Genomic DNA, 13,733 nt, shown 5'->3' on the forward strand with positions numbered 1-13,733 from the left:
GGTCTTATCTGGCATTTTTAGAAAGTCTCTAAAAAGACTTCCAAAAGTCTCCACTGACAAGGGATAATATGCACAAAAGTCAAGCTTAAAGTATCAGGCTGAGACAACAGAGCCAGTGGTCTTATTCTTAAGAAAATAATTTTATTTCATGAAATGTTTGGTGTTGGAGGGGTGTAGTATGGTGTGCTCAAAATCATATATCTTATTACCTGTAGAAATCCTTCCAAGAAACTGATTTCATCAGACCAAACAAACGTGATGGATGATTTTTCTTCTTTTTCCCTCTACTTTATAACCCATCAAAGTAGGAACATCTTGAGGCATTCTCTTCATTCATTTATTGTTAGTAAATTCTTCTGTAACTGAATGTTCAATTAGATAAGAGAAGCTCAGAGCAGAGCATCCACTCTGCACTTGGCAAAGTACAAATCATATTTCCTCCAGAGAGAAAATTTTTGATTCTTAGCCTTATCTTTTAGCGTATATGTGATGTAGGAGCTTAGATTCCCTAAAATTACAGTGAAGAAGCAGATGAAATCTTGACATGACACATCTGGCTGTAAAATGTGCTGCCATTTTAGCTGGTTGGCAGCAGCAGGATGCATGACAATGTGCAACAGATGTTAGAGTATTAGTCACCATGTTTTCCTTTCTGTGCTGAAGTATTTAGGAGTTATTCGAAAGATAAGCCTTGACAGCTCACGTAAGTTGTTTTCATTGTGCTGAAGCTGGTGAAATAATGGGGCCAAGCTTCTCCAAAGAAAAGAATGAATTTTCAGAGATTGTGTGAGGTCTGCTGTTGAAAAAAAAAAAAGAAAAAAATGCCTAGCAGCTCCTTAAAGGTCATTATTTAAAGGCTACTTGGATAATAATCAGGACTAGGATGGTTAAGACTATGTCCATGAGGAATGGACTTTACTTTGAGAGGGGCATTGGGCTTATCACAACTGCTGAGTAGCAGCTAGTGACTCCTGAATCAAGAGACATTTTCTTGGTGAAGATTAAAATGGAAGTCTCAAGCCTGTGAAGAGGTGTCTTGTTGAAAATGTCAAGCCTAGAAGACTTTTAGGATTCAGGAAATTAGTTATTTCTCCTGGGATTTGAAACCACATTTTGGATTCTTACTAGAGATAGGTAATAACTCTTTCCACTGAGTCAAATTCACAAATCCTTATATTAGAAAACATTATTATTCTTAAATTCTTATGGAAATTATTCATTGCCCTGTTTTGATTAGTATTATTATTCTCCTACTGTGTTTCTATTACGTATTTTAGCAATATTCTTTTCTGTATAGGTGCAAATAAAGCCATGTGGGACTTTCAAAATGGCTATGATCAATCCAACATATGGTATGATATCACAGAAAAGTTACAAGTCTTTGAAAATCCTCTCTATGACCTATCACCCCAACAAAAGAGGCTACTGGCTCCTTTCAAAAGCAATTTATACTGAAGAGCATTCTTCCCTGAGTGTTAGCCTAGCTTAACAGAGAGTCAGCATTGAATCATTGCGAATACCTTCTGAATTCTCATTTCTCAGGGGAACAGTTTTGGAACTTTGTCTCACCTCATCTATTTTTTTCCTTTTCTTTTTCTTTTTTGTTTTTTCTTCTTCTTTTTTTTTTTTTTTTTTCCCTATGAATTCCAGTTTGATGGGCACTTCTCAAAAACAACATTCATGCTAGCCACTCTGAATTACAGGCAGGGTCATAACATGCAGGCACCAGAGCCTGAGCAGTTATGTGATGACAGGAGAAAGTTGTGTACCTTGCCATAAAAAGAAGCACTGATCCTATGGAGACTGATGACTGTTCAAGATGCAGTCATTATTTCCCTGCCCATGGGTTGAATAATGGATTGTTCTTTACTGACAAGTGGGTTTTCAGCCTTCCAGACACCTCAAGTCATGCTTATTTGTACTCTAAGTTGAAAAATGAAGGTCTATCAGTAAGATAAGAATTTGCATGAGTTGTTTCATATATCCAAACTTTAATTTGCCTTCAAATCCATTTTAATGAATGGTTAAATAAACAAAGAAAAAAGAAATCCCTCTGTATTACTCAGATGCTAGACTTAGAACTGCTTGTTACAAGGAACACGGTTCAACGTCAGGCTGTAGCTGTATTGCTGCTTCTCTCACAGCATCCTATGCTTCTAATTGACTTTACTTTAAAACTACTTTTGATAGCACCAGATTACTTTAAAAAAATGATTTTAACATACCATACAGAAATTTTGGGTGAATTTCAAGAACTTTTAAAGCTTTTATCTTATCAATACTTTAATAATACATGTTTTTGATAGCATTTTATTTGATGTTGATTCCCTACAAATAAGACTGAAAATTTCAACTGAGTTTTGAGGGGGAAAAAAGCACCATGCAATATCTTGACTAAATATCATTTTACTTTATATCTGTTATATCTTGTCAGACTGTCTTATTCTTCTTATCCTTTCCAAGCTTAGTTTCCACATATGTTGAGCAGAATAATGTATACTGTCTAAAGACACAGTACCAGAAATCTGGCATTTACTGGAGACAGGTATCTGCAGAAGCAAAAGGTAACTGAAAACCTGCAGTTATTGCTTCCTCACCTGAAGAGAGGAATTTTAGAATACATGGCATAAAATTTCCATGCCTATTCAAATACTGATTCTGAAATTAAACTAAAAAATGAAACTAGGACTCACAATCTACTGAGATATTCTAGAAATTTTACACCAAAAAAAAATTGGTCTGACTCACCACAAAATCTTATGTGGGATCTGCAGGAATAATCAGTTTAGTCACAGAAATATTTGGTTCACATCTCCCAAGATTAGGACAAAAAATCGTCAGGCTATCTATTATCTTGGTACCTTTTAGATATTAAAACCTGTACATTTAATATAGTGCAATCAAGCAGAATTACAAGTTAGACAACTTACATATTGAGAAAATTTTTATTTTAGGAATTAAGAATTTCTGTTTTGTAAAGTAAAGCCATTTTAAACAAATGAGAATACACAAGTTAATTTCATTTTCAAAAGAATTCTGTAGTTTATTATCCTTCATATATTTTTGTAAAGATATTCATATTGACCATATTGATTTTTATATAGATTTTCATATCTGAAAATGTTTCATATTAATGGAAAAAAAAAAAAAAACCAAAACCAAATCACAAATAAAGCAATGTACACTTTTTAAAAACAGTGTGCAGTGGTGCAAATATCCTGCTTATTGGGTTTTTTTTCATCTTTGGACACAACTTTCCTTTAAAATTGCACAAAGGATAAAATAAGCACAAAAAATTCCCAAATCCTATAACAGTGCAACATGGGCAAAACACATATTTTTGGGTGGCATTTTGTTTTTTAAAGATGTCTTCTTTTCCCTTGGCTCATTGTGCCTGACACTACTGAAGTCTTAACTTGATCTTTCAGTAATACAATAATTCTAAAAGGTGAAGTTGCATATTCCACAGTTAAAATTTATTTGGACTGTACGTGAAAGTCTTCTGTATTAAAAACTACAGAAATTAACCTTCAATATGTATGTTCTGCTTTTATTGTTAATATTGGCTAAAATAGGCTATACTGGGGGTATAATTTTACTAAGCAGACTGAAATTAAATTCTGTTTCATTTGATTGTTTTTCTAGTGTCAGTGTGGAACATTTGCATCTGTACGCATCACTGAGGACTAAGTCACAACCAATGGGGAGCAATAAACACTGTCAAAGTGTGACTCGTTGAAGCTAATGTAGATACCAACTTCAGGAAAGGATATATTTTACCATCCCAGTGCCTTTTCTCTGCAGTAACTATGGAGAAACTCAAAGGTGCCCAGCTCAGATATCAATATGTGCAAGGTGTTTTCTGCATTTTATCAAAGGAATCATAACTCAGGAGTCAGCTTGATCAAATGTAACTGTTGCATATCCAGACAAAAAGTTTCTAGCTGTCTGTCTGTTTTGATAGAAAATAAGAAATCGTAATAAATTTTTAATAATTTATAATTCCAGCTTGATTTTTGTATTTGGCATAATTTGATTCTCATTTTGTTAGGTTTGGTTTGATTTCTATGCATATGACTGGGGGAAAAGAAAGATATGCACATATCTTCCTCTTTTAAGGATTACAAGAATGAAGGAAGAGCTTAGGTAAGTCTTTATCTGTAATAATTACTGTGTTTAATTGCCACTCCAACACATAAACTTTTGCAAGAATAATTTTACTTAATTAATGTTAGGTATCAACTCCAGATTTTAAAACACCCTTAGGAATTGCAATAGAAATTGTCAAACATGATTCTTAGCAAAAGCTAAAGACAGTCACCTAGTCCCTTTCAACAAATGTGCGTTATCTATCAAATTCATGAACAGATGTCTCAAACAGTTAAGCTTAACTAACAAAAGTAAATATAGTAATGTCATTCATGACATGTTTCTGAATATAACTAATTTTCCCCCATCATGCTATGCATTGCTGTAACCCGTTTTTTTTGTTAAACCATTTGAAAGATTCTAATTTATTATGAAAAATATTTTGCTACTTTCTGAGTCTATTATTTATCCTTTTTGCTTTCTTTTTTTTTCAACATGTATTTCCATTTTTTTCATAAAACCAAAGTGAATTCCTTCCTTGTGATTTTAGCTATCACAAATGTCATAATTCTGAAGTTAATCACCTTTACTATGTTTTCCCCTTTAAAAATCATTCATCTGTAAAAACTGTAGAGATTTTTCACCTATGTAAAATTTTAATTTCAGAGAAAGAATGAGCAAAAATAGAAAGTTTTTGAACATGATTGAAGACATACTTGAAAGTATTATTAGAGGAGCTCCAGAAGTTAAATGAAACCAAAATGAGAGCTAATACTTGACAAGTAGAGATGCTGTACATTCTCAAAATAATTAGATGTTCTGAAAAAGAGATAAATCAATCAGACTGTCTGGTTAGATAAAATGCAAGGGAGTTACAGACTGTTTGGGGCAACTGTGCTATAGAAAGTTATGAATTTCAGTGTTTAAAAAAAAACATTTTCTGTGACACAGTTAAGCATAACTGAAAAGAAAAGAAAAAAAATATATACTTTAAAAATCCTGAAGATGTATTTGCAGAGCTTAGATAATGAAGAAAGAAAATATTTTTTAAAAATTAAAAAATTAAAAAGTGGGAGACTACTTTCAAAGAAATGGTTGAAACCCATCCTTTACTAAGACTGTGTAAAGGTAAAGCATTTCATGGAGGTAACCTTTCTTCTCTCCTTTCAGACTTGTAAACTTTGTGTCCATTCCCATCCTTCAAGCACTGCTCAGAAATTAAGAGTTCAGAGAGGAAGCCACTGTTCCATACATTCAGAAAAATATAAAGGAAGAATGTGTCATTTTGTCTGTTTTGGGTGAATAGTCACAGAAATGAAATTAAAAAGACTTTGTAAAATAAATGTAGTTGAGTCAGATTCATGCTATTTAATACAGAGTATATATATTTTCACATATGTATATATTTAACATTTTGATTGTTAGCTAATTTGCTTCTCCCAGAATGTGTAGGTTCTTGTAATAGGTACAAGAAAAGCTGCCAGTCCAGTTAGGAGACTGTAGACTAATTGAAAACAGTAGAGTATCAGTTTTCTACATCGTACTGAGATGTCATCAAACATACCAACTCCAGTGTTGTGGTGGCTTCAGTCTTGGAGTCCAGGTAGTCATAAGTACTTGTTCAGCCACTCTAAGCTGCATGAACTGACCAATTCTCTTTGTGTGGAAGCACAATCATATAAATTGTTAGACTGTCATTGTCTTTATTTTCACCAACACACATTTTGCAGTAGGAGTCACTTATTTTCATAATTGATGCTGTGCTTCAAGATTTCCTTATGTTTGCCAAAAGGGATAAAGTTGAGCAGGGCAGCCAGGATCAAAGAAAAACACAATAAACACAGATAATAAATTATCTCCTTGAACACTGTAGAAAATATCTATTTTATTACTAGGAATCTTAAATTGTTATTTAATGTAACTCAAATGCAAAACAATACAATTTTGGATGTGAACAAAAATAGTCAAATAATTCACAGAAGTGAAAACTTTACTGGATGAGAAATGCACCAGATAATCACAGGAAAAACCTCAGTGTGCATCTGTGGTCAAAATGGTCAAGATGTTACACTGCATATGTAAAGAAACAATAAAGAAGATAGAGACCATTGCAATTCCCTGATACAAGTCAGTTCTGTGATTTCATCTGGGATATGTAGTCTTGTACTAGCCTGCTCAGTTCCAAAAGAAAAGCAGCAAGAGCACTGTTACAGAAGGGTGAGAATAGCTAAAACCTCCCATTGACTCATATAAACTGCAAAACACAAAGCAAATAACCCAGCTGAGCACTCTACCTGGTGGAGGATGTCATCATCTTTCAAAGTGACACTGTGGTGTCACTTTGCTAGACAGAAGCACATTTCTTCTACATGCTCCTAGAAAAAAAGTCATTCCTGAATTCATCTTCACCTGGAGAGCTTTGCTACTGTCACAGCCTTTCGTCTGTGTTCACCCTCTCCACTCATACCTGTTACCCCATCTCTTGGTCTTAGCACAACCACAGTGTTACTCTCAAGGCTGGTCTGGATAGGTCAGAAGCAGCTCTGGAAAACAGCTCACAGTAAGAGCTGCAGCCCATATGAAACGACCTACTGGACATCTCTTAGAATCCTTCTAGACTGTCATAGAATTGTTAAAGTTGGAAAAGACTTCTAAGGTCATGGAGTCCAACCATTAACCCAGCATTGCCATGCTCACCACTAATCATGTCCCCTCGTGCCACATCCATGTGCTTTTCAAATTTCCAGCAATGGAGACTCTGCCACTTCCCTCGGCAGCCTTTTTCAATTGCTGACCACCCTTTCCATGATGAAAGCTTTCCTAATATCTAAACTAAACCTCGCCTGGTACTGCCTGATGCCATTTCTTCCTGTCCTGTCACTTCTTACTTGGAAGAGGATCTAACACTCATCTTGCTACAACCTCCTTTCAGGTGTTTCTGGACATGCTCCTGCACTTCTCTTTGTTGTCGTGAAGGGCCAAAAACTGAACACAGGATTTGAGGTGCAGCCCCACCACTGTCAAGTACAGGGGTAAAACCACTTCTTCTTTAAGAAGGTGATCATGGCAGGGAGTGGAATGGCTCAAGGCATCAACTAAAGATCAGAGGATGAAGAGCAGCACCTTCATGGGATATACAATTCTGTTCCTGACTGAGAATTCTACAGCTCAAAGAGGGCTTCACCTCATTGGGAAGGGTGCCAGAGATATATCTTTACTGACACCAAGCAGGTGCCTACCACAGTGCTGGTGTCATGCCCAGGCCATCTGCCTCGTCTGAGATGAAAGACATGATACATTGCCCCTTACATTACTTTTTATTGATTTCCCAAAATCTGTACAGCTTTCTTGCATGCTTTTTCCTCTTCACAAGAATCGATTTTTTTAAAGCAAAGTTTACACATAGTTCAGATTTCTGCTAAATCCTTTCTTAAAATAGAAGTTGCTATCTACTGTGATGTGCAGATATCTCAGCAGAGGTGGTCTAAGTACAGTAAGATGTGGGGTTATGGAAGGATCTTGTCTAGCTATGACGGCTCCTGTCACAAGGGCTTGTAAGCATTCTCAAGCATAAGGTAGAAAAAAGGTTGACAACCCAGTTAGCACTAAAGACCATGTTGCCCAAGTGTCTCCTGCCTGACCATTCTTCAGTCAGGTGGCTGAATGCACACTTCTCCAAGGCCTATCAGAACTGAAGTGAGCAGATTCTGTGATGGTCCTGAAGTAATTTCAGAATTCACAACTGTAATGAGTAGGTAACATCATGATGAAGACTGTAAAAAGGGCCACATACAGGCTGATGCTTTTAATAAAGATTTTCCCTTTCATGTCACTCTGGAGTGCAGACTATGTTGAGGTATCTAGCGCAGTGGGATTCACTGGCACAGCAAGCAGTGTTGGTTGTGATGATTTCAAGAGAAGTCTTTGGACAGCAAAGGTTCACAAGCTAATGACAGCTCATTTCTCCACTGGGATGGATGTAGATGATGGCCAGAGGTCGCAGCAAAAAATGACTGTGTGCCGCAGATGTTCTGCACCCATCACTGATCATCCTGTGTGTTGCCTCTTGTATCTTCCCACTTGTGGGGCACTGTCTCCAGGGTGCCAAATCTCCATTATAGAGAGAGGGTGTTGTGTGCAAGGTGATATTTGCACCCTGATTTGGGCATGCGCTGCGTGTGGGCAAAACATCTGCTATGCATGGGCCAAAGGAACATATGTAAATCTTGTGAAATGCGTTTTGTGAAATTATAAGGTCTGTGCCAGCTGACTAGCAGCTGAGAAAGGATATTTTACTTTAGGAGACTATGAATATAATAGAAAGGATGAGTAGAGAACAAGCCTTCATATTCTTAGCACAGAATTGTCAGTGAAACTTACATGGTGTAGTTAGTACTCGTAGTCCAAGCAGAAACTGTTACAGTAATGGGAGCAGCAAATTCTTGGAAGGAATAAGTAGAGGATGTGAATCATTTTGAAGATGTTTTTCATAACAAATAATCTCTCAACAGTGATTCTTGGCTAAGTGAAGAAAGGAGCTGCTAACACTGCAACTACTCTTCACTAATACAGACTTTGTTCAGTAATTTATACACCTTAAGTTAGAGTACTACAAGGTGCTCTACTCAGAATCCTTACAGAGCATTGCAATGGTTCTGGTCACAAAAAAAGTCAGGAAAACCAACTTTATGAGCACATAATGGAAGTGCCTTGTTATTCAAGCAGCATTGCTATCACAGTGTGTCTTTAGAAAGAAAAGAGGCAGGGTGTGAAGGGGAGAATATGAGAGAAATTATGTAAGATATATATTTGCATCAGCAAGGTGGAAAAAGATTAATTTATGCAGAAGGAGTGGAAAGAGAAAGGATAGATAAAAAATCCATAACAAAACGCTAAGATATAATTAGATCTTCGTAAATAACACTATTTACCCGATTCGTTTTCCATGTCTGAAATTTTTTAACTGATCATGGGCCCCTGAAATGTGCATTGTTCATACTTATTTAATAACTGCTTTCCCTTTTGGTAGCTTATTCAGAAATTTGGTATTGTCACAGCATGTTTATTCAGACAAGACACAGGATGTGGCTTCTGTTCCTGGATTGAAAGCCCTTCCAACTAATGTTTCTCTCTATTTTCCATTAATCTTAAACTGACTGTGAAATTTTTGCTGGACAGTAACTGAATGGATGCATGAACTCATAGAGAAAAGTTTAATTAATAATTGGCTTTGTTTTGCAATAAACATTTACTCAGCTCTGGTGGTCTAGTGGTTCCAAGTTATCATCAGCAAAATTGGGATGATAATAGGGAAGAATACAAGTCAGTAGGGTCCAGTACAGTGAATAAATCAGGCTAGTTACTGGAACTGTAAACCAAAGTATTACTTCTATAAAACAAATAGCTTAAAAAAACCCCCAAAAAACAAACCCAAAACTAACAAAACAAAATAGGAAGTTTGACAGAGAATCCAAAATCTTGTTTCAATTCTTTAAAAATAAAGAAAAAAAACCAAACAAGTATTTAGTTTTCCATACAATGCCCTTATAAATTCTCCCACTTGAGTACTCTTTCACTTATTCTGCATTAATTGTGTATTCTCTGATCTTCATTTAAAACAAATATAGTCTTTTTATTACATGTTACTATGTTTGAAAATTCAGTGTTCTTCATGCGTATCTATTACATGACATTAAAAAAAAAAAAAATCATGCTTCTGTTTTCCACAAGGAAACTCTCTCTCTCAAGGTAAGTTTGAAACCACAATTCCTCAGCAACAAAGCTTTCTGTAAAATGTCCATCAGTACTTTAAGCCTTGAGTCTGATACCTAGAGGATATAAATCTGCAGATAAAACTATAATGGATGTATGGCAATGGTGATTGCCTGGAGGTCCGGGTCATTGTAATATGATGGGAATGTCAGCATCTATTTTTGATTAATCTTTCCAAATGCATACATTTTCTAGGAGAAAAATAGAGAGTGTCAGGAATACAGTTAGTTTATATAAAGGAATGCAAAGCATATCAGGAAATACAGGCTGTACACAGGCAGAGAAATTAGCTTTTTGTAAACTAATGCAGATCTCTTTAGTTAATATCAAAGCTGATACTCTGCCCACCTTGCCAGCTTAGATTTAAGGGAAAGCTTTGAGAAATATTTATCTGAGCAGATGTCTCACTAAAATAGTTGTACAGAAATACATCCAAGAATTATGCAGTCCTTTCAAAATTAATGTTGCCGAGTTTGTTTTGCAATTAAGAACATAATTGAAAATACAAATGTTTGAAATGTTCATAAGGCTCAAACTGTCTCTGTATTATGCACCTTGAACAACTCTTCCCTGTTTAGAATGAGAAGAGAGACACTCCTTGGGAAATTCCTACAGCTTGACTGGGACAAAAATACCCAGTAGCAGAGTATCCAAGTTTATATCAACAGAACTTTGTTCCTCTTTTTTTTTCCTTTTTTTAAATATTTACATATTAAACCAGTACTGTAAATTTGCTTGCTGTAACATTAAAAGAATGGCAGAACCATTTTTTTTATATACAGAATGCTTCTACTTCTCTTAGGTGGACAAGTATCAATGAATTTAGGAGCTGTAGAGAAACTAAATCAGGAACAGCTGAGGATGCTTAAATCCACATGAGAATATCTACTGTGAATCCCGTGATGGTTTTCTATTCCCTGGCTTTCCTCCCTGCCTAAAATTAAGTATGTTTGGACAATATGTGCATAGCATCTATGGAAATATTTTCTCAAGATGAAACACATTCATCAAACCCTCAAAGCAAAAGATGGACAAATCTAAATCATCTGCTGTGAAGATTTCCTACAATGCTTACACTTGTGGAAAGGAGGGAAATTCCTAAATTCACCTTAGATTCATGATTGTTGATTTCAAATTGTTCAAATGTTTTGCAATTTGTGGTTTATGGTGGCACAAGTTGTGATATGTGATCATAATCAAAAGCATATTACCCTTCCCGTCTCTTCCCAAGAATAGATGTCTGTATGTGCTCATAAGTATATATTAATTCTTTCTTCACAATGAAAAATTATTAACAAATGCAGTTAATATCTTAAAAATAACTTTTCCTAAGGTTCTTGTTTGGATTACTCCTTGAGGTAAAGAGGGTTTGGTATGTAGAATTCTGTGCATTAACGTGGGAGCAGCATTCTCAAATGCATCTGTGAAACGAAATACTTTAATTTTCATATTGAAATAATTTTGGCACTGGAAAGCTAAACTTACATGCTCTGAAGCACTCTGAAAGAACCTTTCTCTTTTTTTCTTGGCAAGAGAAGATTCTTCTTTGGATACAACTAGCTACTAAAAATAGTTCCTGTTGTCCCCAAGTTTTTAACCAGTTAATATGGTTCTACTATTCCAGTACCTAAAGAGGGAAAAAGTTGCTTAGGAAATATGTCAAAGCCTTTGAAATGAAGTTATGTAAAGTACACAGACTGGTTCTGTGACTTTGTAGAAGATCATAAAAAACCATCTTGATAACTTTTACTATGGTAACATTTTGAAATGCCTAATATTAAAAATATGCCAATATTTATTCACCTGTTACTTCATCATCCCATGGGTAGGTAAATTATCATTAAGAATTCAAATTTCTGACAGAAGGCTACCAAAAATGTTGAAATTTTCAAGTCCTAACTTCACATTTCTGGATGGAATTTCTTCATATGACATGGAGCTCTCCATGTCACTGTGTCTATATAGCAAAATATATTTTTCACATTTCTTGTCCATTCTTTGTGTCACTTCTTAGCCTAGCTATGTCAGCTTTGTTTTTAGAATGCCTCAAGACATGAGTGTTTTTGCTCTAGGGGTAAACTTAAAACCAGCAGGTCAAAGAACTGTTTAATTTGGTCTGGCCTGACACCTTTCATGAGCAACACAAGTTTCACTGTTCTGAACCCCCAAATTTGTCTTTTTATTCAAGCTAGACACTGCAGAAAGTACAGACTGAAAGGAAAGAGGGTCATTGATAAATAAGACAGCCAGAAACATTTATTTTAATTAAAAAGAAAACAAACTTGAAAACAGTAGTTTTCCTTTTCAAAAGGCTTTCTCCAAGTGTCAGTAATGTCAATAAGAACCGCAATATCCCCACTGGTTAGCCCTTAACAGTGAATTTAATGCTATAGCACTCTCACCCTCCCTGATCCCTGATGTCTATCAACCCCTTACTACACCTTCTCATGATTTAAATTTATGTGCCCTGCGCATCAGAGACTCAGGAGAGCAGCCTTAACCCTCACTTTAGGAGCCAAACAAAACCAGCTCCCTCCTGGAGCTCAGTGGAGAGAGAGGAGAGACAGATGTTCTTCAGGCTGATGTGGAAAAGGGGTCTAATTCAAATTGTTCCCTGCAAAGGAGCCTCTCTCTCTACGCTGACTAAAGGAATTACTTCAGAGATGAGCTGTCTTACTTCAATGAATTCCCTCACTGTCAGAGTTAATTCACGTATCTAAAATAAACTCCCCCTTCATTTTTGCATTTCTGTTTACTAAAAGGGATCTGGTATGTGATTCAGGATTTCAAGGAGTTGTTGCCTTTAAGAAATGATAAATCCTTAAAAAACAGTAATGACAGTGAGACTGCAGTATCCTTTCAGAGGAATTCTGGAAAGAAGCTGAAGATCACTGCCCCTCTGAAGTGTTTTCTCTTATTGTTTCATGAAGCCCTTATGCAGCAGAGCTAGCCAACCTTTTATGAAATGATGGTCTGTGAATTCTGAGAGCATGCAGTCACCTCAGCAACACACAGCGCACTTCCACTGACCCTGAGCCAGCCCTGTTTGTGGCTTGAAGCAAATTATACCCATAATGGTGGTACTTAGAGGCAGAATCTCTCTGCCTATACCTAGCAAGGCTCAGAATATGCTAGGTAACAGACTGGGACCAGTATTTGCTCTGGTGCTGTGGGAAAAGTGAGTGTCACACAGCCACAGCCAGCCATCAGGGGCTGCCTCCAGAAACAAAATAAAAAGAGAACAAGATAAAAGGAAAGAAAAGAAAAATGAATCTCAACAGAATGTAAGAGTTAAATCTAAGATGCAGTGAAACTAATTAGGAGACTAAAGCACCCAGTAATTACATTTCCTTTCTCTCTTTTCCCCCCACAAGATAAAAGCATGCAAATAAAGTACCTCTTTTCCAGCAATCTAATGCAATGAAAATGTAATATATTGCCAAATATCAAGTAATGTATTTTACTGGAAAATTAGAAAAGCAATACTGTTTGTTTACTCTAAGACTGAGAATAATCTGAATGAGAAAATCTTTGTGTATTCACAGAGGTCTGCATGCCACTCAGAAAAGGAGAGCAATCTCCTTGAAATGATAACAAAAACTGAGTCCTTAGGAGATAGATGAGATAAGAAATAACATTATATACTGACCTATATAGTAACCCATCAAGAGTAAATTAATTATTTTTTATTATTTAAAACAGCACTTTGCAGGCACTACCTAATTCTTCTAGCCTCCCCTTGTTTATAAATAGAGATGCTGAGGAAAAGAGAATGTCCAGAATCATACCCATCTAAAGAGTGGAAATAGATTAAAATATCAGGAGGTCTTTGCTTTCAGCCTGTGCTCAATTCTCTGAATCTCTTGCAAGGC

This window comes from Pyrgilauda ruficollis, unplaced genomic scaffold (assembly GCF_017590135.1).
Source record: "Pyrgilauda ruficollis isolate IOZ18807 unplaced genomic scaffold, ASM1759013v1 scaffold22, whole genome shotgun sequence".
Classification (NCBI taxonomy): Eukaryota; Metazoa; Chordata; class Aves; order Passeriformes; family Passeridae; genus Pyrgilauda; species Pyrgilauda ruficollis.